At 42.7% G+C, this 23,852-nt stretch overlaps 1 protein-coding gene across 16 annotated transcripts in view; it reads right to left on the bottom strand.

The window, feature by feature from the left end:
* Positions 1–23,309, bottom strand: part of PTPN5 (protein tyrosine phosphatase non-receptor type 5) — a 76,979-nt gene extending 53,670 nt beyond the window's left edge. For 5 of the 16 annotated variants that reach the window (XM_055722203.1, XM_055722217.1, XM_055722208.1 and 2 more), the window contains exons 1-3: positions 22,224–22,425; positions 19,299–19,443; positions 18,143–18,303 (exon numbers count right to left, since the gene is read on the bottom strand). The gene's annotated coding sequence lies outside the window, so the exon portion shown is untranslated. Of the gene's footprint in view, positions 1–18,142; positions 18,304–19,298; positions 19,444–22,223; positions 22,427–22,451; positions 22,475–22,544; positions 22,711–22,746 lie in introns of those variants that run through there. The other 11 variants (XM_055722218.1, XM_055722216.1, XM_055722215.1 and 8 more) reach the window with 8 other exon arrangements.
* Positions 23,310–23,852: the final 543 nt, after the last annotated feature.

Raw genomic sequence — 23,852 nt, 5'->3', positions numbered from 1 at the left:
TTGAAACAAAGACCAGACTACAGTCCTATGACAATGCCTGGACAATGTCTTCTACTTCAAACATCTACTGGAGCACCTCCCATCAACTTCAAAGACATAGATTTGCATTTCATGCACTATTTCCTGAGCCTTCACTCAAATTAGTATCACTGATAATTTCTAATTGTCTTTGCCTCTTGTGTCCATTCAGCCACCTCAGAATAAGGCCTTTCCAGGGTACCTTTTCAGCAAGCATACCTGCCAGAGACAGCCTATACACACACAGTTTCTTCCACAGTACTTTATGGATGTTTCCATGCTGACATTATTACATTAACACAAATGTAAGTGCACGACATTCAAGCTCACACTCAGCTGGAAAGATTTAACACAGGGGTTTTTTGGAACTATTCCACTTTATGTCACATGATAAATTATGTGTGATCTTTTCTTTCTTCCCTCCCACATCAGGTTTTCCCAGGCTAAGCTTTTCTGCAAGGCAGAACTACCCACATCTCATTCTGCAACAAAAACAAAACTGCTGGAAAAACTTACCCTTTGTATTGCTCACATATAAAGAGTAAGTCAGTATCACCGCTGAATTTAAGATGTTTTTAATGAACAACCTGTAGGCTATGAGCATGAACATATGATATTTTGGCCAAGCAGAATTCAATGGAGATGAGGAGAAGCAAATAAAGAAGGGAACGCTTCTCTTAGGGCAGTTTCAAAGCCTAAGTAAAAACACAATGGGAAGAAGTGTAGCCCCATATATAAACCACAAGGAACAAAAAACCAGGAGGGGGAAGGTGGGAGCATTACTGTACCAGAATGACTCACACATTTATTTCCCTCCAAAGCAGCCATATTGGTGGGCAGGAAATAGGAAAGGAAACATGAAAGACCTCTGCATATATTCAGTATCTGGAAGAACCATACATGGAGGATTTAAAGCACACAAATGTAATCTATTTTTTTTAACTACCCAGTTAAAAATAGGATGTATGTGTGGTTTCTGTGTTGGTGGATGGAGCAGATTCACTGATGGTTTAGCTCCATCCTTTTAACTACATTTTACTACAAATTTCAGTGCAGTGATAAATTTGATAAACTCTGCTAAGTGATTTCTGAATTCATTGTTTTATATAACAAGCAGAACTGCATTTACATCTTGCTTTAAAATTAATATAGTCTATGACTATAAAAATCAAGTAAGCTATATGTTTTTATTAAGTTTGTTTTCTGATCCATTTTCTTAAGTCAAAGCTTAAAAACAGAAAAGATGTCTTGCTGGCAAGTCCCAAGGGGAGTCATCCTTCTCTTACAGAGCAGGTACAATTCAAAACAAGTAACAAGCACCATGAAAAGACTGTGGATAGTTCCAAGCCCACCATCAGCACCCCCACTGCTCCTCTGAAACTTCTGCTCACAGCATAATCGCTAGCTGTGTGCAACAGCTCCTGAGAAGCAGGCTTCACTGCACCCATTCCACTCCAGCAGCATGTCCACGAGGTGCAGAACTAAGAAGTAACCGTATTTCCCAAGTGATTGCCACTGGAAAAAAGGAAATCGTACCTCTTCACTCACTACTGAAGGACAAATTATATCCCCAAACTACATCAAATGGTCTAACAAAATATGCTATACATCTCTATATAGTTCTCCTTATGCTACCTTGACACAAAGGGCTCCAGTATCTGAATGAGTTACCCCAGTACATAGAGTTATTATTTCTGTTAAGTGGAAGTGTAATGGACTCTGCATGCTCTCAAGTCCAATGCGAACAGAAGACAAGATTGATGAGATTCAAGCAAGAAGTGCTCAGTGCTTTTACAATAGCAGAGTAAGAAGGTGTACATGTAGTTACAGGGGTTCAGCTGACACAAGGTAACTTGATCACACACGTATCTTAATTTTTAACATAAAGCTGTTCGCAATGACAGTAGCCCCAAATGCTGTTCTTTGGCCTTTCTTAGTGCCTGCCATCCACCAATACCCAAATGCTGATATAGAAGTGTTTTCTTTACACACACTGCTGTGCAAGGAACTTGGTATTGTGACATTTCCAGGGAGGCCAAGTAAGAATTAATGCTGAACCTGCAGGCACAAGGCCTGTACCTCTAGGTCCTTGGAGCTTCTAGAGTTACCTCTTAAGCTACATGCAACCGTTTTAGTCTGCCTTCAGTACAGGTGCCTTGCCAGACTTCACACTTAATCCCTCTCTCTACACTGCCTCTAAATTCAAGCATTCCTCCTCTTCTTCCTCTTTCTTCCACCAAGTAACTTAGGGACAAACATAATTTTAAACTGTTGAAGGAAATATTCCCGTCTATGGCCTAACACACCTCATCTTTCTGTCCCTCCAACAGCATGTGAATGATCAGAAGAAAACACCACTAAAGCAAGGACAGTTTGGAATCACTCCTATCTCTGAAAATGCATACAGCCTTATTCTCAATTACCTTACATCTTGCAGTTATCATCAATGCAAAACTGATGTGAAAACAATATTCAGCTTTGGTAGCGTTTTACACCTACTTTAGTCTGATGTAGAAGAAACATGCTGCAATGTGCCCATGACTACTAGGAAAACCTTGAAGTCAGAGTACTTTTAGGGGAAGTCAGTCACCTTAAACAATACAGGCAATACAACTGCATGACCTTCCTTTTAAACCTCCCGTGTGTCCTTTGTTATGCTGACAGTGAACACTAGTCATAGGAGCACTTACTCATGTGTGTAAGTGCCAGCAAAATCAGGCTCTGAGTTAAGAGATTTCAGCACTTCATTTTGCTCGCTATGAAGCTCTAAAGGATGTGTCACAGAGGACTGATAAGCAATTGCAGAACTTCTGGTAGCAAGTACTCAGCAGCACATTCAGACTACTTCATGGAAGCAAGAGTGACTTTATCTTGTGCTCTGCATAAGCAAAACTCTGTGGTTTTAAGCTACCAGGTTAATTTTTGCTGAAAACACTGGCAAAGCCTAGACACAAGCAGAAATTGTGCACACAATTACCTGGATGCACACCCTAGCACTGACAGAGTGGCAAAGCAGGTCAGTGGGCAGGAACATCATCACAAAACCCAAACCAGTAAAACTGTTTATTGCTACTGTTTACTTTTTCACTGTTCTGGGAAGGATGTAGAATATATTCCAAAGAACACATTCAGGCAATCTGTAGCAACATTATGTTGTGAGATGTTCCCTCATTCCATCTATGACCCCAAATGAGACAAGATTACTTGCCCAAGAAGGGACTGCACAGAGCCATACATTCTCCTTCTGTCCTTATACTCCCTTTTCTCCATGTCAAGAATGGATGACCCTGAAGACAGGGCCAAGTCTCCTGGGGCACAGGAACAGAAACATGTTATTAAAATAAAGTCTGCACAGAAATGTTTTCTGTCTTGGAATCTGAAAACAAAGTTTAATTAACCACCTGAGTGGAAAGCAAAGTGTAGCTTATATAACGCAGACTATCTGTGGACTCTCACCCCCGTCATTCTGCACAGCCCCTTGTAACCGCTAGTCCACGTAACAGCAATTTTTGCTGGTAAAATTAAAGTAACTGGGATGAGGGATCTAGATGCCAGCTTTCACAGAGATCAAGAAAGAAGAGACAGGTTTTTAAAACAGAGGAAATAGAAACAAATCCAAATGACACAAGCTACTACATAGTTCTGTAAAGGAAATACGGCTTTGTTGCTTCTTGAACTCCTAGAAATCAGTTTGTCATTAGATAGAGAGTTATTCAGTGCTACAAAGAGAGATTCTTGTATGAATGAGATAAGCCAGTGAAAAGCATAATAAATTTGGAAAAAATTTAGCTCTGGGAATAACAGAGGTCTGTCCATTGAATACCTGATTATCTACTTGTCAGGCCACAGAACTGTAATTTGGTGGTTTGGGATTCTGTCTTTGGTTTCCAGCATCCCCATTTTTGGAGATTCAGCTCAAAAGACTGTCTCCCATTCTGTGTTTGCAGAGTTCTTAGCTCAGTGTGTCCTTAATATTTCTTGGGGAATTTAAATGACACTGCAAACACTTAAGGTTAGCTTCATGTTGCAGTTAAGATGACCTAACATTACACTGCTGCAGAAGAAGAGGGGTTTGTTCCCTCCTGTTCACTCTCCTCTTATTGCATCATATCCATCCATCTTACCTAACTATGCAGCAACGAGGCTGCTGCTTCAGCTTGCAGAACTGATGGAAAACTAATTAATTTGGGGGGTGGATTAGTCATCATTGGGGGAGTGAAAAGGGGACCATCTTCAGTGGAAGCTCAGTGCTAGATTAAATGCCACGTTGAACTGCACTCTGCTTACAGTGACTTACAGAATTTCCCTGGGTGTTCAGCTCAGTAGTATCTGCATGTATGTTTTACAAACTATGGCTAAGCAAGTATCAAATGCAATTCAACTCCTCTGTTACAGCATACTAATCTTTGTGAAAACCTCACACCCATTTTGTCAAAAAAAGAAAGATCAAATCTTAATCAGGGTAGATAAATACAAAACTTTCCAACAACATTCCCACTGGAAAAAACAGAAGGGTTTTTCCAGCCATTAAAAAAAATTAAAAGGTAAACTCAGAGAATTACATATGACACGCACAGCTGTCCTAGTGGACATTTACAGCAATTATTTGAAATTCTCATGTCACTCGCAACAGAGATTATCAGCTGGTAGTTATAAAAACTTAATGTATATTAAAAACTGTGACCAATATTGTTTTCTGTGCATAGAGATAAACATCCTGCTCAAGGATCTGAACTCCTATTTAAAAGCAAAACCAAACATTAAGAATTAAAAAAGCACTCAGTATGGTTCTGAGACACGTATGTGGCTGCATTGCATATTCCCTGCCTACACTGACAGTGTGGGAGCTCTGTTAGTCATCTAATGCGCATATTTGCTTGGCACAATGCCTTTACTTTCTTATGCAGGCAAGAAAGATGATCGCCTGTTTATTGTATTCTTACATCTTCATTGCATGCTCTTCAGTCAGTATGACCAGGCTTTCCCAATTCAAACTACAAGCTGTTAGAGGACAGACCAGTTCAAAGTGAAGCCCAAGGACTGGAGGTTGTTAAGCACATCTGTAGACAAGGGTGACTTTTAGCTTTATGCTACTTAAACACTTTTTTTTGGTGGGCCCTAACAAAATGTTTGTTTTACAAATAAAGGCATTTCATTGAATCGAAGTCTAATCTAGTTTTGCTTTCAGCTCTGGCACTGATCCTTTTATTATCTTCAAGGGCATCAGAAGGTCTCAGTTGGATTGCTTTAACTGTCCTCTCCTCCAGAATGGAGGCAAGCTGGAAACCTGAATTTAGTTTTCAAGTGTAGCTGTCATAATACCTCTTTACCCAGACTACAGCAGGATCACTTAGATCCCATCCTTCTGGCATCCCAATTTCATTTAAACCATACAAAACACATAAAAGAAAAGTGTGTCTTTTTAGTGTAATGTTGACTGTGAAACAGTATACAGAGGAACAGAGGGAGATAGAATTTCCAGGTGCCTCAGTGTTGTCAGACCTTGAAGGAGCGACATTTCCCTTCCCAATGGCCCTGGATGCTTACTTCATGTTACAACCTGCTTTGTTTGAATTAGCAAAGCACCAATTCAATTGCTTTCTGACACAAGGGAAGAAGTGTTTTGAGGGGAAGTAGCTCACGCTGCTTCTAAGGTATCTCAGCAGTGAATCCACGTAACACCACCTACTGTATTTATGTCAAGAAATCATCTCACACTGCCCCACTCCACTGTGGAAACTGGCAATGCCAGTCTTCACAGGCAGCCTGGGACTGCCTTGCAGGACCTCCCCTACCCCCTTCCTTACTTTAAGGACCTTTGGCAATACAGGCTGCCATGTCTCTGCTCTTTTTCCCCCAGATGTGCAAAAGTTTGGATTCCTGAGGAGTGCAGCACTTTGCTGTAATGTCTGCTCACTGCGCTCAGTGTGTTAGTATCTAGCTGGAAGGAACAGCTTTTGACAAGCAGGAGTTCCAAACAGGTAAGATCTGGTCTGATCTAGTGGAGTTCTGTCTTTAAATTCTATCATGGTAAGACAGAAGAAATATGTGTGAAGCACTCACAATAATCAACCATTTCAAGTTAATTAGCAATTAATTTTGTGAACAACTAAAGTCTAGCAAAGATACATCTTGAGAGATTCTGGTCACAGTTACCCTGATGCAAAATCTAGATTAACTCCTAGAAAGAACATGAATCTCCATGACAGTTACTTCAGATTTACAACCAGCTACTCTGAATTTGTGCACTTGTTTTCACAGCCATGTGGGAGATCTGTCTCAACACAAATCAGCTCTGCTCTCCTGTAGATTCGCAAGGTACACAGAGTTACATTTCTGTAAAAATCCAGCCTCAGTGAAATGGGGAAATTAAAAATTATATGCTCCGATGAAACCTAAGCCTCCCACATAACAAGCAAAAACCCTGCTACAGAGCCAGTCACTACAAGTGGTCACAATATCCTCCCCAGCTCCCAGTCTTTAGGCAGTAAGGGTAATTCCCTCTCACTGGATTTCACAAAACAGAACAGCAATCATCAAAATTACTATTCTTCTGCCTAGGACTCTTAAGAGTATTAAGAATGCTAGATCCACAGAGTGCACAGTATTGAGTAGTCCTACAACCCTACCAAAATCCACGTAAGTCTTTCATGACCATCTTTCTAAGAGGGTAAAGAGGGAGTAAACACCTTCTGGCCGTTAGCACTGACCCATGTGATATGCACTGCAGCTGTGTCAAAGAAATTTTATATGAAAAAGGAGTTACCGTCCTGTCACGCAACCCTTCACCCTTCTACCAGCTCTACTTAGCTCTGCCTCTCCATCTCTGCACAGCCAGCACTTCCCCATTCTTTTACTCCTTAAGCTAACCACTGGGTTAAAATGAACCCACATGAATCTCAGTTCAAGTAGTGCAGCACTGCTCACGAAATTCTAACTTGATTCAGGTAAGGAAGTGTTTGCATGCTTCTGGGTGAGCCAGAGTACAGGTTATAAACTAACAAAGACCAGAAACAGATCACAGGCAACATACAAATGCAAGTGCTGTAAATTCTGAAGCCAACATATGTTCAGAGAGCTTGACAAATCGTTTGTGGAAACATCAGAGAGAAATACTTGGAGCCACTTTTGCTAGATGGTTTAAGTTCACATTAAGGACTTGCATCAAACTTATTGATGTGGGGACTCTTTTTAAGCAAACTATAAGACCTCTCCATACCAGCCTAACTTTAAAAGAATTGGACACATTGCTACCTGCCTTCCACTGACAGTTACGTTCACAGTGCAGGTCATAACTGCCTCACCAAGTTTTATCCTTTGCGGGAACTGGCTATCTGAAGAAGCCCAGAATCCGCTTGCTCTTCCTTTGTGTCATGCCATCAAGTGGGGTTGATAGGGTTACTCAGGATGATCAGGCCAACTCAGAACACAGACTACATGCATTCATAAGAATGTTTCAGAGCGGTATTTCATTTTGGAATATTATTTTTGCTCTCATGTGCAACATAACTCTGAAGACTATTTTACCATTAGATATTCATGTGGATTCACGATCTCTCTGCATCTGAGTCTCTATCAAAACAGCCTGATCAGCTTATGAGCAAGCATCATGCTAGCAAAGCATATGGCATGGGTAAAGGCAGCCAAAATTTTCAGGGTTCCCAGCACTCATACAGTTTCAAACAGTGTCAGTCAAGTACACTCACAAGCCAGTCAACCCACAGTAGAATACACAGAAGAATAGATGTCATCCCTAGATAAGTTTTTTCTCTTCAGCAGTATTCTAAAATTTCAAAAAAATTAAGCTATTTTCATGGTTAAAGCTAGATTGGGTGTATGTGTGTGTATTTTGAATCTATAAAAATGCCTGAAAAGGGATAGTTGTTTGAGAGTGAAGCATTTTAAAGGACTGGGAGGCGGGGGGTGGGGGTGGGTGGTGTTACAAGAAGGATTAGTTCTCACTTAAGTATTTAAACGAACTGGCTGGAAAGTATTTAGTAACAAATAATTTGAAAACAAAATGGTAATTTTTAAGGTGGCACACCCTGAAAGGTAGTATACAACAGCTAAATAAATGTGGATCTTTATAAAAGATGACAGTTTATCTAAGTAATTCTACACAAAAGAATTTCTTCTGCATAGGCCAGTTTGGTTCTTACAATTAGACCTCCATAAAACTATTAAACTTTTATGAATTTGTCTACAGATACAAGTTATGTCACAATATAGTAGGATGAGTATTTTAAGAATAGCTATTCCCAAATGAATATTCCGTACATATAATTGTTTAGAAGGTTATTGCACAGTGATTTTATATGGATAGCCTGTAAGTAGTACACAATATTGTAGCATCCCACAATAAAAACAATTCAACGTTTTTCTGAGTTGAAGGAAATCAATCTAGCTTCCAGATGTACCAAGAACTAAGTAAATTCCACAGCAACCTATAATGCTTATCTCAACCTCCATAAAATTACTGGCCCGAAATAAGCTAGAATTACACATAAATCTCAGGTGCCTCTTCTGAACTTAGCTGAGCTCACTAACGGGTGACATAGGAATTAAACTGGTTACTGAAGGCTGGGCATGAATATCCTGCTTAATTTCTAGAAGACTAACTGGACACAAAGCAATGTATCTTTGCACTGTTTCTCCAGGATCTCCCCAGATGACTCATCCTCCTGCCTAAAAAACAGCATGAAAGTAAACCAAAATCTCTACATTATCAGAATCAAAACTGCTTTGTACAGTAGCAAGAGAGAGACTAAAACCCAAACTGGATGCCAATCTGCAACCTGCGATTACATTTCCAGGAAGCTAACCCACCAAGGAGTATACTGCACCCTAGAGAGTCCTTAATGAATAGCCTCACATTTGCAATAGGCTAGTTGAGGTTATGCCAGCATTTATATTATAAATCCCTAATTATATGTTATCACAACAATCCTAAATCTTACTGCAACATGATATATAGGGATCCAGTCCAGAAAGACAGAATCTGGGAGGGAGGTGGGGAGAAAAACATAGTACTAGAGTAGACTGGATTTCACATTTTAATTTGAAAATAGAAAAAAAAAAAAAAAAAAAAAAAAAAAAAAGAGAAGCTTGGAATAATTTCAAGTTCCAAGACCAGAGAGCATTTTCGCAAGTATTTAAGGCTGAATCCTCGAGGTGGTAAATGCCCTTGACTCAAATCTCAGTGGGGCATTATGGCTGGTTAGCATCCCCTTAAATAATCAGGGACCCCTTGTCTAAGCACTCGATTATATCAATGGGCATTAAAGCGTGTAGCTGCTTATGGGGTCTGGATCATAGTCCATCTGTACTTGCTCTGTTATTTGGGGTTTAGAGAGCTTGATCCTGCTTCCATCACAGGGCTGATGATGTCTACAGTCCAGGGTCAGGAAGATAAGCACTATGAACTACCAAACCTGATGAAACATACAGTATATACTAAGAGCTTTATGTGCAGAATATACTTTGCATTAGATGGAGCATTACTCTCCCTTTGATGTTTACATGTGTATTTCACAGTATCTTGGCATTGTTTCTTTAATTAGAAAATACTTAGTATCAAATTTGCGGTCCCTATAGCTTCCAACCCCATCAGCCAGAGCAGACTACATGCCTCTAACTCCTAATTCTTGGAAATCGATTGCAGTAGTGGGGAGGGGGAAGCAGCATTAGTGTTAAGAGCAGACAGAGGCATTTCATGACGATCCAAGTCTGCAGTAAGTGATCTCAGTATTAAAGTAAGGCCAGTAAGTGGTTTCAGTACCAAACAGAGGCCTATCTGCCAACTGCTTCCATCCTTCATCCTCCTGAGGTCCATGCACTGGTGCCCCTAAATGTCCTGTGATACCCCATGTTGTATCCTTCAGTAGTTGTTACCTTCACAGAGGTGCACATGTGCCCAAGAATAGCTTTCGGAGTGCCTCAGCCCTTGGCTACACCAGGTCTGTCCCACTTGTGAACCCCAGCAAACAGGCAGCGGGGCATGGGAGAATCCCCCTTTTATCCTGCCCCCTGCATTCTGGCTGTGTCCTCAGGTGAAAGTAAAATAGTATCAAGGCCCCCGGGGCCATGCCACAACTTCGCTGCTTGGGTTTTGCCAACTCAGCTTTGATTACTACCGCTTCAAAGCATCTACCCATGGCAAAAACAGTAGGTTTCTTCCGAAGTCCAGGGCTGCAGCTCAAAATGCAGTGGCAGTCTGTTACGACTTTTCTTAGAGGAAGCTAACTCATAGAACTCAGGTTCTATGTGGGGACTCAGGAGCTCCCCACCCTGTCCAATATAAGACTTCCCACTGTTAAGACAGCAATGTCTTAATTTTACCTTAATTGTATTAAGTATTTGGACACTACAAGCTACAAATGGGCCACATACACAAGTACATTAAATACAACCACCCTCAAAACACACCCATTTGAAATCTTAGTCATTCACAACATTAAGACCCCATAAGTCAACAATCAAGACACTCATCCTGACTAGCAATTACTAATCAGAAATCACACTGTAACTCAGAACTGTGTCTTTCACACACTGTCATCTTCCCTGCATAAACCACGGTGAGCCTGGCCTCCTTCCATTATTCCTCCCTTTCTACAAACAGGTTGAGTTTACTAGCATGGTACGTTGATCTTAAGAACGACTCAATCAGAAAACAGACAATGCTCTAGAAAGAGAGCAGTTTTCTGGTTTCCATCATTGTACCAAATGGCATCTTCCTGCCTGCTGAACGGCCACCTTCTCAGGTCAAATTGCCCCATTGACCTTGGGGTGCTACACGTTGCTGAAAGGAGCTGAACTGGTTATCTCAAAAGGATGAATACAGCACCTCAAACCACCAGTGTATCGCTGCTGTATCCGTTTAGCCTATTGCTGCCACAGCCTTAAAAATTAATGAGTTCTCTAGGGAGTATAGAGGCATAATGCTCAAAGCAAAAGAAGCTTCTGCCAATACTGTTTTCTTCTCCCTAGACACCACTTAAAGTCAAAACAGAACAGCAGCTTTGGTCCCCCAGCGGAGCAGCAGGATCCTTTCAGACAGAAAAAAAATACCTATGGCTGTGTGGACAGCTGCAAGCCATCACCATGTAGTTTGATCTTGTTCCCTCCACCATCCAGATGATTTCTGCCATCAAGTTCAACACAAAGAGAAATTAAGCTTCATTTTGGGGTAACTTCTGAAGTTATCTTGGTCCAAGTTTTGCGAAGATGCTAAACCTTGCTTAGAAATGACCCGCATACAACTAAAGGGGGTGTTTAGTTTCTCCAGCTCTACCACTGACTTGATTTCACACTTTTCTTTTCCTGTGCATCAGTTAACACCCACAGATGCGATACAGCATATACACAGAAACACAGGTCAGCAAAATAATTTATGTAAGGCCCCTTCTTTAATGAACTCTCTCACACAAAGGGGAACATCAGCAGGTGGGGCTCTGCTTCTGCATCATATTCTTCAAATGTGAATGCCTGGCACAGGCAGAGGGAGATAGTGCAGAGGGGGATAAGAACAATCACTCTCATCTTTTCCAGACCTTGCTTTTCATGGCACGACTGCACACAAAAGATGCAAAACAGAAACAGTTTCTTTTGCCTTCCAGTCCATTTGCTTCCCTAAAACCATTCCTCACATTAACCAGTGTCACTGAGAAATAGTCTGTGCAGAGAAAAGTTTAGAAACCCTCAAATAAAGTTGGTTAAGCATTCAGAATAATCATCAATTAACAGCCTCCAAATGATGCAGTAAGGGATTAGTACAGCAGAGGAGCTTTAACATTTACACTGATATAAGGACTGAGACCAGTTCTTGAACAGGAAAAAAATGCTTCTCTAGGACAAAGGACCAATATAATGCAAATCACTATGATTAGCAAGCAAGGCTTTATCTACCTGACATGTTAGCAAAATCTCAGATTTATGTTAATCTCTAGCTCTGGTAATTTAGGAAGCATTAGCTCCTAAAGTCATGCAGCAACCCAAGAAGAAAGTTGGTAATCACAAATAGATAGACGCAATGTTCAGTATCTCAGGAAATGGCCTACAAATGGCTGGCTGGATTAATGTGGCAATTTCGAGGACCAATACTGGTTTCAAGATGGTACCTCCAAATACCCACTGTGTTCTCAGAATCGAAGAGCAAGCTGTCCATAGCAATCAGCTGCAAAAGAAGAACACAGACCAGAAGCAAATGATTCTTTTACGTATCCTGTAGTGGTAGCCATCAGCGCATTTCAGTTCATGACAATGTCCCTTACAAACAAGGGATTCTATAGCTTCTAGGGAAAAGCTGCTTCTTTAGTACTTAGACAACATCAGATAGAAGCTGCTAATCTGAGAGGATGTAGTGGATAAAGAGGGCAGCTTGCACTTCCTTGGTTTGAAGCTTTTGCAGCAGAAGGATACTCAGGTCTTTGTGAAAGAAAGAAATACATAGCTAGAGGTGACACATGGGCTGGAGAGGTGACAGACAGATGGAAAGGATGAGAGCCATGCACAGAACAGCAGAGACTGGTATCAGCTGAAAAAAATGAAGGAGGAAAAGCTTGCTAAACACAGATAGGAGACAATATTCCAAACTGGAATAAATATCCTGTTTCAAAGATAGTAAATCAGCTTAGAGATCTGCTCTCAATTTCTACTTCTGTTCGGTATCAACAACCAAGGAAGTGGGATGCCTTAATAAAGTAAATTCCCAAATGACAGCAGACACTATGCCAGCTAGCTTTGGACTGCCTTCTCTTCTCAGTGTAATCAGCAAACTCACAGACACAGCTTTACAAATCCCAGGACACCAAATAAATGCCAGTAGGCTGTGACAGAACACAGTAAAGCCAGAGACAGTGTCAGCAGGACCTGACTTCTAAGAAAGCTTGCCAAGCAGCTGGGTACACAGGTCTCCTCTATCCAAACACAGGAACCAGCACCGTGCCTGAATCAGTATCTTGCCACTGGCACAATTTGGGGGCTTAAAAAAACCTCTATGTAGCATTAAAGTCATGCCCAGCACTAACACAATGCAACAATTCTCAATTTAATCTAAAACAAATTACTATAATGTAACCTAATCCTGAAGGGTAACAGACTGAAAACTCATGTTCTGAGCTGCACAGAATACACTGCAGATAAAACACTGTGGCTTAATTGCTGGCTCTCTCATTATCTGTCATCACTACAAAACTTTAGAGCACTGATTCCCCATTTGTGAACTGCTGCCCATTGCCAACACACAGAATTGCAGCAAATGGCCAAAACTACATTCAATAGTAAGGTCTGTAGTGTTTCCAATCAGGAGTTTGAGAGGTAAGGGTACCAGAGTGCATAAGAAACTCAAAGGGTTTGCAAAGACAATGTTTTTTCCTAAAAAAAATCATGACATACACTGTTATACACGATGCTTAAAGCTCAAAAGAGATAAAAGTTAAGAAAAAATAGCAGTGCCTGCTTCAGGGAAAAAATAATTAAGAAACTAGAGATTTTATAAAACATATATATCATGGAGAATGTTACACATGCTTGCAGGAATTTACCAGAAAGAACAGAGCACTTAAGGGTCTGAAAACATGGTTTATGCTAAAATACAGCATTTGGGCACTCAACTCCTTCTGTATGTCAGAGCAAGTTAGGCATCATTTAAGTATGGGAGAAGTCTCCCTCTAATTTAAAAGAATCTGTTAACTATTTCAATAACGTGGCCATTCTAAACATGCTCTGAAGGGCAGAAACAATCACCAGCAGAATACAATAGCCGTTACATGCTTTTTAGTCACAGGATTTGTTATAGTAATTCATGAAGCTCCCAGCAGTTTCATAACAAAGTAATCACATAGGCAATTTCACAGAAATGATCGTGTCTGTACCAGTGTTTCAGGTTATGAATGTTTGCAGGCTCTGATTTCCTTGTTTAGAGGAAGACTGAAACAAGCCAGCTACTTAAATGATCCCACCTCTCTGTGTTGCTGTTCTCAAACTTAAGGAGCAAATGCTTTGGTGGCAGTGATCTGTACTGGCAAGGGAGGCTCTGCTCCTAAAGGAGGCAGTTACAGCCAAGCCTCGGGCTGGTAATATGCACTGTTACTGAGACTGAAAATGAGGGAACAGATGCTGTTGGAGTATGAAATGGAAGATGTTCTAGAAACGAAAATAAACAAATTAGCCATACTCAACAAGTCAAGGTACAGGAATGAAGCGCCAAGTCTCTGTTCTTAGGAATAAAAAGAGCTCTGCAGAACCGTCAGAAAAAAAATGTACTGTTGAATAAAATGGATTGCCTTTCCCAGAATCTCTGGATGATGCTAGAAAAAAAAAACATATTAAGTATATTTATCTTACCTGTATTTAAAAAAAAAAAAAACACAATAAAAAAACAACCCCAAAAAGTGAACAAGCAAGTGTAATTCAGTTAACTGCCAGTAAATTTTTAAGTGGTAACATACATCCAAGGGAATGCTTCAAATAACATCCCTGGCAAAACAAGTACCATCTTGGAGGCTGAATCAAGATGCCTAGCTTGCTTCTAAGTGTTCTGACCTAACCAGCATGACCTAAATCTTGCAGGAGTGGAGAAAAATGAAACCTCAAGCCCATAAGGATTCTCACTGCCACTAGCAGCCTACAATAAGTCTGCCTGCCTTATTATTTTATGGGAGTATATGCCTGTATTTTAAATAACCCAAATGTTGGTCAAATCCAAGACAGCACTATGATATGCAAAATTTCATTACTGATTGAGAAACACATGGAATGCATCCAGGGAGACTGAGCTGCCTGCCTTTTGAGTAAGAACTGTAAGAACAGGTCTCCAGAGCAGCTGTGTGGAAAAGTTTTCAGTGTTTGTGTGTTGTCACCACAGCTGCACATGACAACTGCCAACCTACAACCCATGGACTGCTTGTGACAACCCAACTTTCAACAACGAGCTGGGATCAGCGAGCAGGTTCAATAGACTATTCCACTTCCCTCAACCGAAGAAGGAACTTCTCAACTCCTCTCCCTTCCCCTCCAAGGTCATTCTACATGTGAAGTATAGCTGTGGTCCTGGCAAGCTGGTCAGAGGCAGGAATGGGCCTACCAAAAAAAATCCTTCTTTAAGACTGAAAGTAGTTAAGTATCTACCTGCCAAAAAAAACCCTGAACCCCCCCCCAAAAACCCAAAACCAGCTAGTTACCGTTTACCCCACCTCAGTTTCTTTAATGCTGCTTTCCAAATGATCTAAAATTTGTTACACTCCAATGAGCCTTCCCCTTACCCACACCTACAAAGTATACACCTCCACCTAAACAAAGTCTGTAGCATTGTTGGTTGCTAAAAATCTCCCACTACTGAGGCAGCAGGAAGAAGGTAGTAATTGGAACAACCTGCTTTTACAGACTGCAAATTATCCGTTACGAAAATAGTTACTATTTGTAGCACCTGAGAGGTACAGTTCAGAACAGATATCCTCACCATGCAGAATTCTTTAGTATTTTTTAGTAGTTTTGGTTATTCAATGATACCTGAAAAAACTCTCCGCATCTTTATAAAATCCCAGCATTACTTCCTAACAAACACTAAGATACCATCAGAGGCTCATGAAATCACTGGTGTTACAAATAGAGTATATTCTCCCACTGAAAAGGAGTAGCAACTATCTCCAAGGAAAAAGGAAATGCTTCTTTCTCAGGGTAGAAACCACCAGCATGTGGAATTAAGGAAAAAATGAGATACAGCCTCATTTTGGAAGTGAAGTATACATTAATCCAAATGATTTCAGCATCTAAATTAATCTAAGCCACCCCTGCGAAGAGGTGAAATCTGCAGAGAATTATTAAACAGTAACATAAGTAGTATGCTATAGTTTCAATAATGGAAGAAGGTACACATAAACTTAGTGCTGGTTAATACAAATGGTCCTGTAAGCTTTGTTTGAGTCTTTAAGGACTGGAAAGTTTCAAGTTTCTGGTTCTAAAAATGTCAGAAACAATACAGGTAGGCTATGAAAAAAAAAAACCACCAATGACCCAGCAGAAGGAAGTGTAGATGAAATAACTGAAGGTAACCGAAACATCCCAAATTGTATCTCCTCAACAAAAATATTCTTTCCTAAAAGCTTTCAATTTAAATTTAAGTGCAATCACAATTTTAGAATGTGTTTTAACTCACAGGTCAACACTGAATTAGTTTTAATGCTTCTTTTGACTCTCATCTGTGATGATTTCACAGGCTGGTGTGGTCCTACAGTACAAACACTCCACTAACAAGTACTTAGGAGCCTGACATGAAAAACATAACTTACAATTCATGTATTGCAAAAAAAACCCTGAAATACTTAATGAGTTTTACCAAAATTCCTAAAAATAATTTACTATTTTTTTGAAAACAATTTCCTTCAAGCATCTTGTTTGCTGTTTTACATGCATCAACAGCCCCCACTGTCCCATGTCTGCTCCCTTTCCATTTATTGCAAACAATTTTATACTTTACTGACTTAAGTTTACAGACTAGTGGTGTTCTTACACCAATTTTCAACACTTAATTCTTAATGACACATAACATAAGTTATCTTTACCTTTACCCCTTGCATTTGAGTAAAGGGTATACATTCCCAGACACAGAGAACTCGCAAGATCTAGGGAGACCGTGATTTCTAGGTGTAATTCTCGTATCAGTAAACGTGCATTTCAAGAAGTAACAAACATTGCAAGAGTCACTTCTCTGCTGCACTAGTAATACAAGATGCATCATTACCTGTTTAAACAGCTACAACTGTAAATAGGAAGTATTCTTTTTTCTATACAGACATAGAACAAACAAAGGAGTGCATATCTAAGCTGACATTTAACTGTAACTTCTCATATCGGGTTTACAAATGAAAATTCCTATCTTTACCAAAGCACATGTACTTTGAAGATCTCTCTTTTGTTACACTTCAATTTGCATTTTTATTGTGCTCCTTTTGTTGTTTTATCCTCCTTCAGGTTTAGATGAGATTTCACCAACTTCTGAATAGCAATTCACATTTAAGAAGAGTCTGTCTACACAGGGCTACGAATAGCCATTCTAAATATTTAGGCATAGACATTTCCACATTCACAGTCTGCTTCTGTAGGAAGCGTGCACATGTGGAAAATAAGCTTGGTACACTAATGATCATGAATTTCCATATCTAAATTAGCCCTCCATTTCTCAATGAAATACATCCATGTCCTGCAACTCTCAGGGTCACATAGGAATGAAAGACAGGATTTGATCACTGCCCACTTACAAACAGAAACGTTACTGTGCAAGGTTGCTTTCTGCATTTAGTGTTTCTTATAAGAACTCTGCAATGAAGGTAAAAAGATGTGGAAGCCAGAGATAAGATTCCTCCACTTTTTGAAATGGAAAAATCTAAGTCCACTGGACTTGCCCACTAAAATATTCACTAATACAGATTTCCCCCCCCCCCCCCCGAGCAGTTATCAATCTTGAATCTGCCAAGTATAGTGTTATTCTTTATTTAATATTGGAGTTACAACTGTGTAATGTATTTCAAGCTATAATATGCAGTGTTAGTGTCCTAGCCTCCCCACATGTAACCTGTTCCCCACTGACAGGGGCCCATACTACAAAAAGCCTCAGTGATTAAAAAAAAAAAACAACAAATAAACCAAACCTTGCAAGGGTATGGACATCACCCATATGAAAAGTTTGCACATTTCATGTTATCAATGATTTTATGACCTTTGTCAACTGCCGGTTTCAAATAAGCCTTCTACAAATGAACTAACAACTTTAGAACACACATCTTTCAAAATGGAGCCTCCTTTGGAACCAGTAGTTTCAGTCATGCTGTAAAGCTTACACCATCCATTTCCTAGATTTCCTAGCAGTTCTAGAAACAAAGCCATTCAGAAATGACTGATTTCTGAATGTAGATCTGGGTAAGTAAAATTACTTCCTCTAACACAGAGGGATTCGACTCACACTCAGATGTTGAGAGAACCTAGTTGCTTCATAGTCACATTAGTGTAACTGAACAGTAACAAACACCTATACAGGTCCTGAAAGCAGACTCTAGACCGCTATTAAGTTTCTTTAGAGCAATAACTTTTATTGTAAAGTCAAGGACATCTAGTCTTCCTTAAGACTTACAATTTCAGACTAGACTATGGTGCCATCTTATGCTGTCAGTGTCTCTCAGGAACTCTGGAGCTCTATCCTCCATCAGCTTCTTTAAGGAACATTCTTATGTTGCACAAAACTGCTGTCTTCAGAGTCCTGAGTGCTCACCAGCACTTTTAATGAAACATTATCTGTGGACAAACAAGCAGTAGAACAGTTCTAGTGATACATGAATTACAACATTTGAATTATTTAAAAAACAAGTGCAATTAAGACTAGTTGTGTCATAGCTTATGAAGTTTAATGAAGTGGCATATGCACACAGACAAGAGTTTGGATAGTGACATGTCAGCTCTGTGTGTGACAGCAGGCCAAACTAGTGAGCAGGCTCTGCATACTGCAGCTATGACTAACTCTTCATTGCAACTTTCAAAATCTGTCTGAACCTCTGGCACACACAGAAGTACCAAGTCTGCACACAGAGGATTATAAAGATGAGTATCATCCTAAACAAGTCCATCCACATAAAAGATATTACATGCAGTTGTCAATATTTCTAGCACTTACTGCTATTTGAATCCAACATTGCATTTTCAACTCTTCTAGAAAAGATGGTCTGAATGACTTTATTGTACTGCAGAGATTGACAAGGCTAGTCTAAAGGTGTTTATCTGATGATAGATAAGGGAGATCACAATTTCCCCATAACTTAAGCAAGTCGCTTAAGGGTAAGTTTGTGTCAAAAATAAAGAGTTCCTGTGTTAACATGTGCAGTTGTGTCCACAGGTCAGCACTGCTATAAAAACACAGGTCACACTATCTAGCTGTTATACCCATAAGCACAGCAGTAAAACACAGAATGAAACTAGTTATGATATGGAATCACAATGAAAACAAGAAACAATTATTATTAATTTTTTTATGCTAGGGGTCCGTGTCTTAAAAATACTAAAAATTTTGGGCAGCTACCCTTGACCTTAAATCAGGGTCAGACTGTTACTTTCTATTACACCAGTCTCTTACTAGAACTGCAAACAGGGTTTTAAGCCACACTGAAAAAAGTTATGAAAAGCTGCTCCGGCCCCAAACAGGTTAGGAGTCAGGTTACATGCAGCAGATCACTAAGCAAGGAAGGGCTAAGAGGAAAAAAATAAAACACAAACCAAGAACATACAGAACGACTTACTGTAATTCTAGCTGGTGACAAATCAGGAGTCTTACAATGCAGGAGCTTGAATCTGACTTCTAACATGAATTATTACCATACTAGCTCTTTAAAGTGTTTCTCAAAATCACAGGTCAAGTTGGTTCCGTACCATTAAGGGAGGAGTCTGAAAAAAGCGGGAAAAGAATTACTGTGTCTGAGAACATGGCGAGATAAAAAAAAAAATCCTGCTGCCTTCCAGAGACATTCAAGACCCTTGCCCTTCTTGAATATCACAGCTCACTCACTATGTGGTAGCACACATACATCTAGCATACACGTATTCTGCATCTCTTCTGGCCTTATTCTGCTAAAGACGTTTTAGTTCAAATCAGCTCTTCAGTTCTTAACTCTCATTTGCAGACAGTCTCAAATATCCTCTACAGCAGAAACACTTTACATCTGAAAACTAAAATTCCTCAAAGCATCAGCTTAAGTCAAGAACCCATGTCCTGTCATAGGCTGAATCTTGTGTCTCCTCAGTCACACTTTGCTATGGTCTGCATAGGGTAAGAAGCGAACTGAAAGAGAACCACGATAGAAAAATTCTCATTGATTGTAATGAAGATGCACCTTTTAAAAAGATACAATTCAGAAAGCCTATCCTACAAAAGCCTACAGGGCTCTAGCCTCCGCTGCCTCTTGTGCCCTTTGACTCAACATCCCATGGAACAGTGTGATCTGGTTAAGCAACCAGGAATCAACAAAACCTAGGAAAATTTCCTGATTTTCGGTGAGGTTCTGTTTGTGGACAAGCAAGTGGAATTGTTCAACATAAGTCTATTAGGCAAATTTACTCATTTTATTCTAGAAACAGAAATTTCCTAATTTGTACATTAACTACACAACCTTTGTTGAACAAACTTAACTTCCCTATCTCACCTTTTCTGTTGACAAGCCCAAAACAGAGCTGAATGGCTGATCTTTCTAGGCAGATGCAAAAAGTTAGAACAGAAATTATTTTTTTTCCTCCTGTGCTGCAAACCAGTGTAATTACTCCTGTTGCAGCAACATCTGCCTTTCCAGACACTGAGAAAGCAGAGACTGGAAAGCAACCTACTACATAACAGAATTTCAAGATCCAGAAAACAAAACAAATGCTCATAACTAACTTTTCTGCCCTCCCTCCCTGCTTTTCTTTCAAGCATAAGCTACATAACAGAATACAGCTCTCCCACTTCAAACCAGTTACAGTACTTAAAAGCTGGGTGTGTTTATTTGCTTTTCTGCCTTGTACTTTATCAATATTAATATCAAAAGATGCATGTTATAATCATTCAGAATTGTATTCTTGTGTATTCTATCATTTACCACACTGAATTGTTACTAAATTGATGGTCTTGCTATTTAAAGGCTCTTGTTCTAGTTTTACATGCATGACATCCAGCTGGCAACTCTCTTTGCAGCTGAGTTACAAGTATTTTAATATTTAGTCCTTAAACCAAAACAATAATGCTAAATTAGAAGTAAAAAAACAAAGAAACAAAAAAAATCCACAACCCAACAAAATACTACGAAGAATAATGCCTATTTGAGGATAACAAAACCAATTAAACAGGCAAATGTGATGTGCCTGCCTTCCTGCACATACCTGCTGGAAATGCTGGGAACTTGTTATACGCAAATGTAAAATAAGAGTTCTCATGTCCATTTTATTCACATTCAAGTCAACAGGCTAAATATTTTGTCTCTCAATGGGCACATACTGAGCCCCAGAACAACCCCTGGCTTTAGACATACAACCCTAATTCAACTGTCAAATTTGTTATCAGTGAAAAGATTGGCAAAAGCACTACCTTTTGCTATTCCAAAGGAACAAACTGGAAAACAAGCGTAGGGCAAGCAGAGAGAAAATTTTTCTACTGCAAGTGTTCCACACAGTAACATTCAGGATTCTGTAACGTCACACAACTTCTGCTAAATCAACAGGAGCTCTGGGTCTATCCAAGATTTGAACTTGATCTATTAACTGTGTATTTTATACAACCAAGAAGTTATCTCAAACTACCTAGCAAAACACTGTGATCAAACCCAAATACTGATTCCTCAGTATATGCAACACTCATTAAATAAAAAGAGGGTAATGCAGCCACTTTTCTTTTGAGTCAGTAATTTACTGCCCTAACTCAGGCACAGAACCTGACCCTAGCTTTGCCGATCAGGTGGCAGCCAGTGGAGCTCGAGCCAAACCTCAGAAAGCCCATAAATAACGTTGCAATACAAAGGCTTAACCAACTAAATTAGTTTTTCCTTTCCACACACGACGTAAGAATTACAGTGTCACTAAAGCGTCAACAGGACAGCCGTACGTAAAGCTCGAAAAAAATCCTCTTAATTGCAAAGGAGCTGACCGGGCCCACGCGAAGCCCCTTCTGTTCCACCCGTCAGTAACTCCGCCAAGCCCGCCCCGCACCCCGCCCGCGGCCCCTCCCCGCCTGCAGCGCCGCCGTGCGGCAGGGCGCGGCAGCGCACCGCGGGCTGCTCGCCAGGCCGGCTCGCAGGCAGCGGGGCGCCCGGGAAGCCGCGCAAGGCGGCTGCAGCCCGCAGCCAACTCCCGGCGACAGCGGTGCGAGAGCAGCCTCCCGCAACGCCCAGCCCTCCCCAGCGACGCCCGCTACGCGCGGACACGGGCGCCTGCTCCGCCCGCCCCGGCGGGGCACAGGGACGATCCCCGTCCGGGCCCGGCCCCCCCCCCCCCCGGCTGCTGCGCGGGAGCAGGCGCGCGCCGGCGGCTCCCCCAGCCCCTCGCCCGGTCCCCGGGGCCATCCTCCTCCCCGGGCGCCGGGATGCTGCCGCCGCGTCTCTATGCGGCGGGACGAGGCGGGAAGCGGCTGCAGGAAAAGCCGGGAAAGGGACCTGCTCTACCCACCGGAAGCCCGGGAGCGGCCGCCGCCGGCACAGCCTTACCTCCGCTCCCCGGCTCTGGGGGCCGCCGCTGCCCGCCGCGCCCGCCTCACCTGCGCCGTCCCTCCCAGCGCCGCGCTCAGGTGCGGGGGCGCACAGCGGCAGCGGCCCGCTGCGGCGGGGACAGCGGGCCCCAGCACGCCGCGCCTCCCGCCGCCGAACCCCCGGCCCTGCTGCGCACTGCACCGCCGCTCGCGCCCCTCCCCGCGGCGCGCGCCCTTCCCGCCTCACCCGCTGCGGCGCGCGCGCGCCGGCCGCCCCCCGCCCCAAACCACTGCGACCGTTAAAACCGTTGTAACTTGCCCGGCGCCTCTGCTCACGCACCCCCCTCCGAGTAGGGCGGCTGGCGCCGGGACTGCGAGGTGCCATTCAGCCTCAGAAGTTCCCCAGCCCCGGGGAGAGCTCAAGGGGGCCGGCCGCCCCACGTACCGCCCCGCCGCGGACACGCACCGTGCTCCCCCCGGAAAGCGGCGGGGGCGGGCGGCCCTCCCCCACGCCTCGCCCGCCGCCCCCGGTAGATACGTACGCGCAGGCCGCCACAGCGCCCTGCTTCCCCGCTGCCGGCGGCACGGGCCCCTCCGCTCGGCGTTTTCGCCAGACAGAGCGGCCGCCAGGCCTCCCCCCCCGTCGCCGCCGAGTGGGTGTGTGTGGAGAGGAGACAGGTAACGAGCGGGCGGGAGAGAAGCCGCCCCCGCTTCTCCCTGAGGCGGGAAAGGTCTGTGGTGAAACCGCTCCCGCCCTCCCCCCGCCCCGTCGCTGCAGATGCCCCCGGGAAGGGCTGCGAGGCTGGCAGCGACAACAGCCACCCCCTCCCCCGGGAAAGCTGTTCTCCCTCCTTCTCCCTCGCTCGCCTTCTTTTCAGCTCGGCCGCTTGACTGACAGCGAGCCTTCCAGCGGCCGCCCACGCGCGCTCCCGTTTCCCCTCAGCCGAAGAGGGAGACGGCGAAAGCATGAATGGAAGAGCTGGGCAGCGAGCGGGAGCGCCCGCAGAGAAGCCGGCCCCGGACCCCGGGGGCGACGGAGCGGCCGCTGCCGCAGTGAGGCCCCCGGTGGCGGCGGGGCTCCGCCGGCAGGCCCAGGCGGGTAGGACGGCGGGCCGTCCGTGGCCCTCGCCTCCGTGGGCTGCTAGTTCCCGAGTCCGAGTGAAGAGGAGCCGGCGGCCGCAGACTGTCCACGCTCCCCCCTGAGGAGGGGGACGAGAGGCCGCTCTGAGACGCTGCTACTGTTCCTCAGGGGTTTCTTCCTGCCATTTAGGCCCCAGGTTCCCGGGGCCGCATCTGAACTTTGGGTAGAGCGGCGGCGGTGGGCCCTTGGGGATTAGTGCAAATGCTTTAGTTAGTGTGGTTGACTTTGTGCTGAAGTGGATGAAGAGCATGCCTCTTGTCAACTCACGTTTGGGTGAAGAATCTCGGGGCAGGAGGCTGACTTCTCAAACCAGAGCCATGACCATAGTCTTTACATGTGAACAGCGTGGCTGATTCCTCATCTCCAGTAAACCTACTTTGCTTCACTGAAGGCAAACCATTTTATACTGATAAAACCCCAGCACCTAATACCTGAATTAAGACTTGTCCAGAAGTAATAGGAGAGAGGAAAGCATCTCAAAGACTGCTTTAAACCCACTTGTTTTTT

The sequence above is a fragment of the Falco cherrug genome, chromosome 10, assembly GCF_023634085.1.
Source record: "Falco cherrug isolate bFalChe1 chromosome 10, bFalChe1.pri, whole genome shotgun sequence".
Lineage (NCBI taxonomy): Eukaryota > Metazoa > Chordata > Aves > Falconiformes > Falconidae > Falco > Falco cherrug.
Note: the sequence above shows the minus strand (reverse complement) of the source record. Positions and strands in the feature narration are given on the sequence as shown.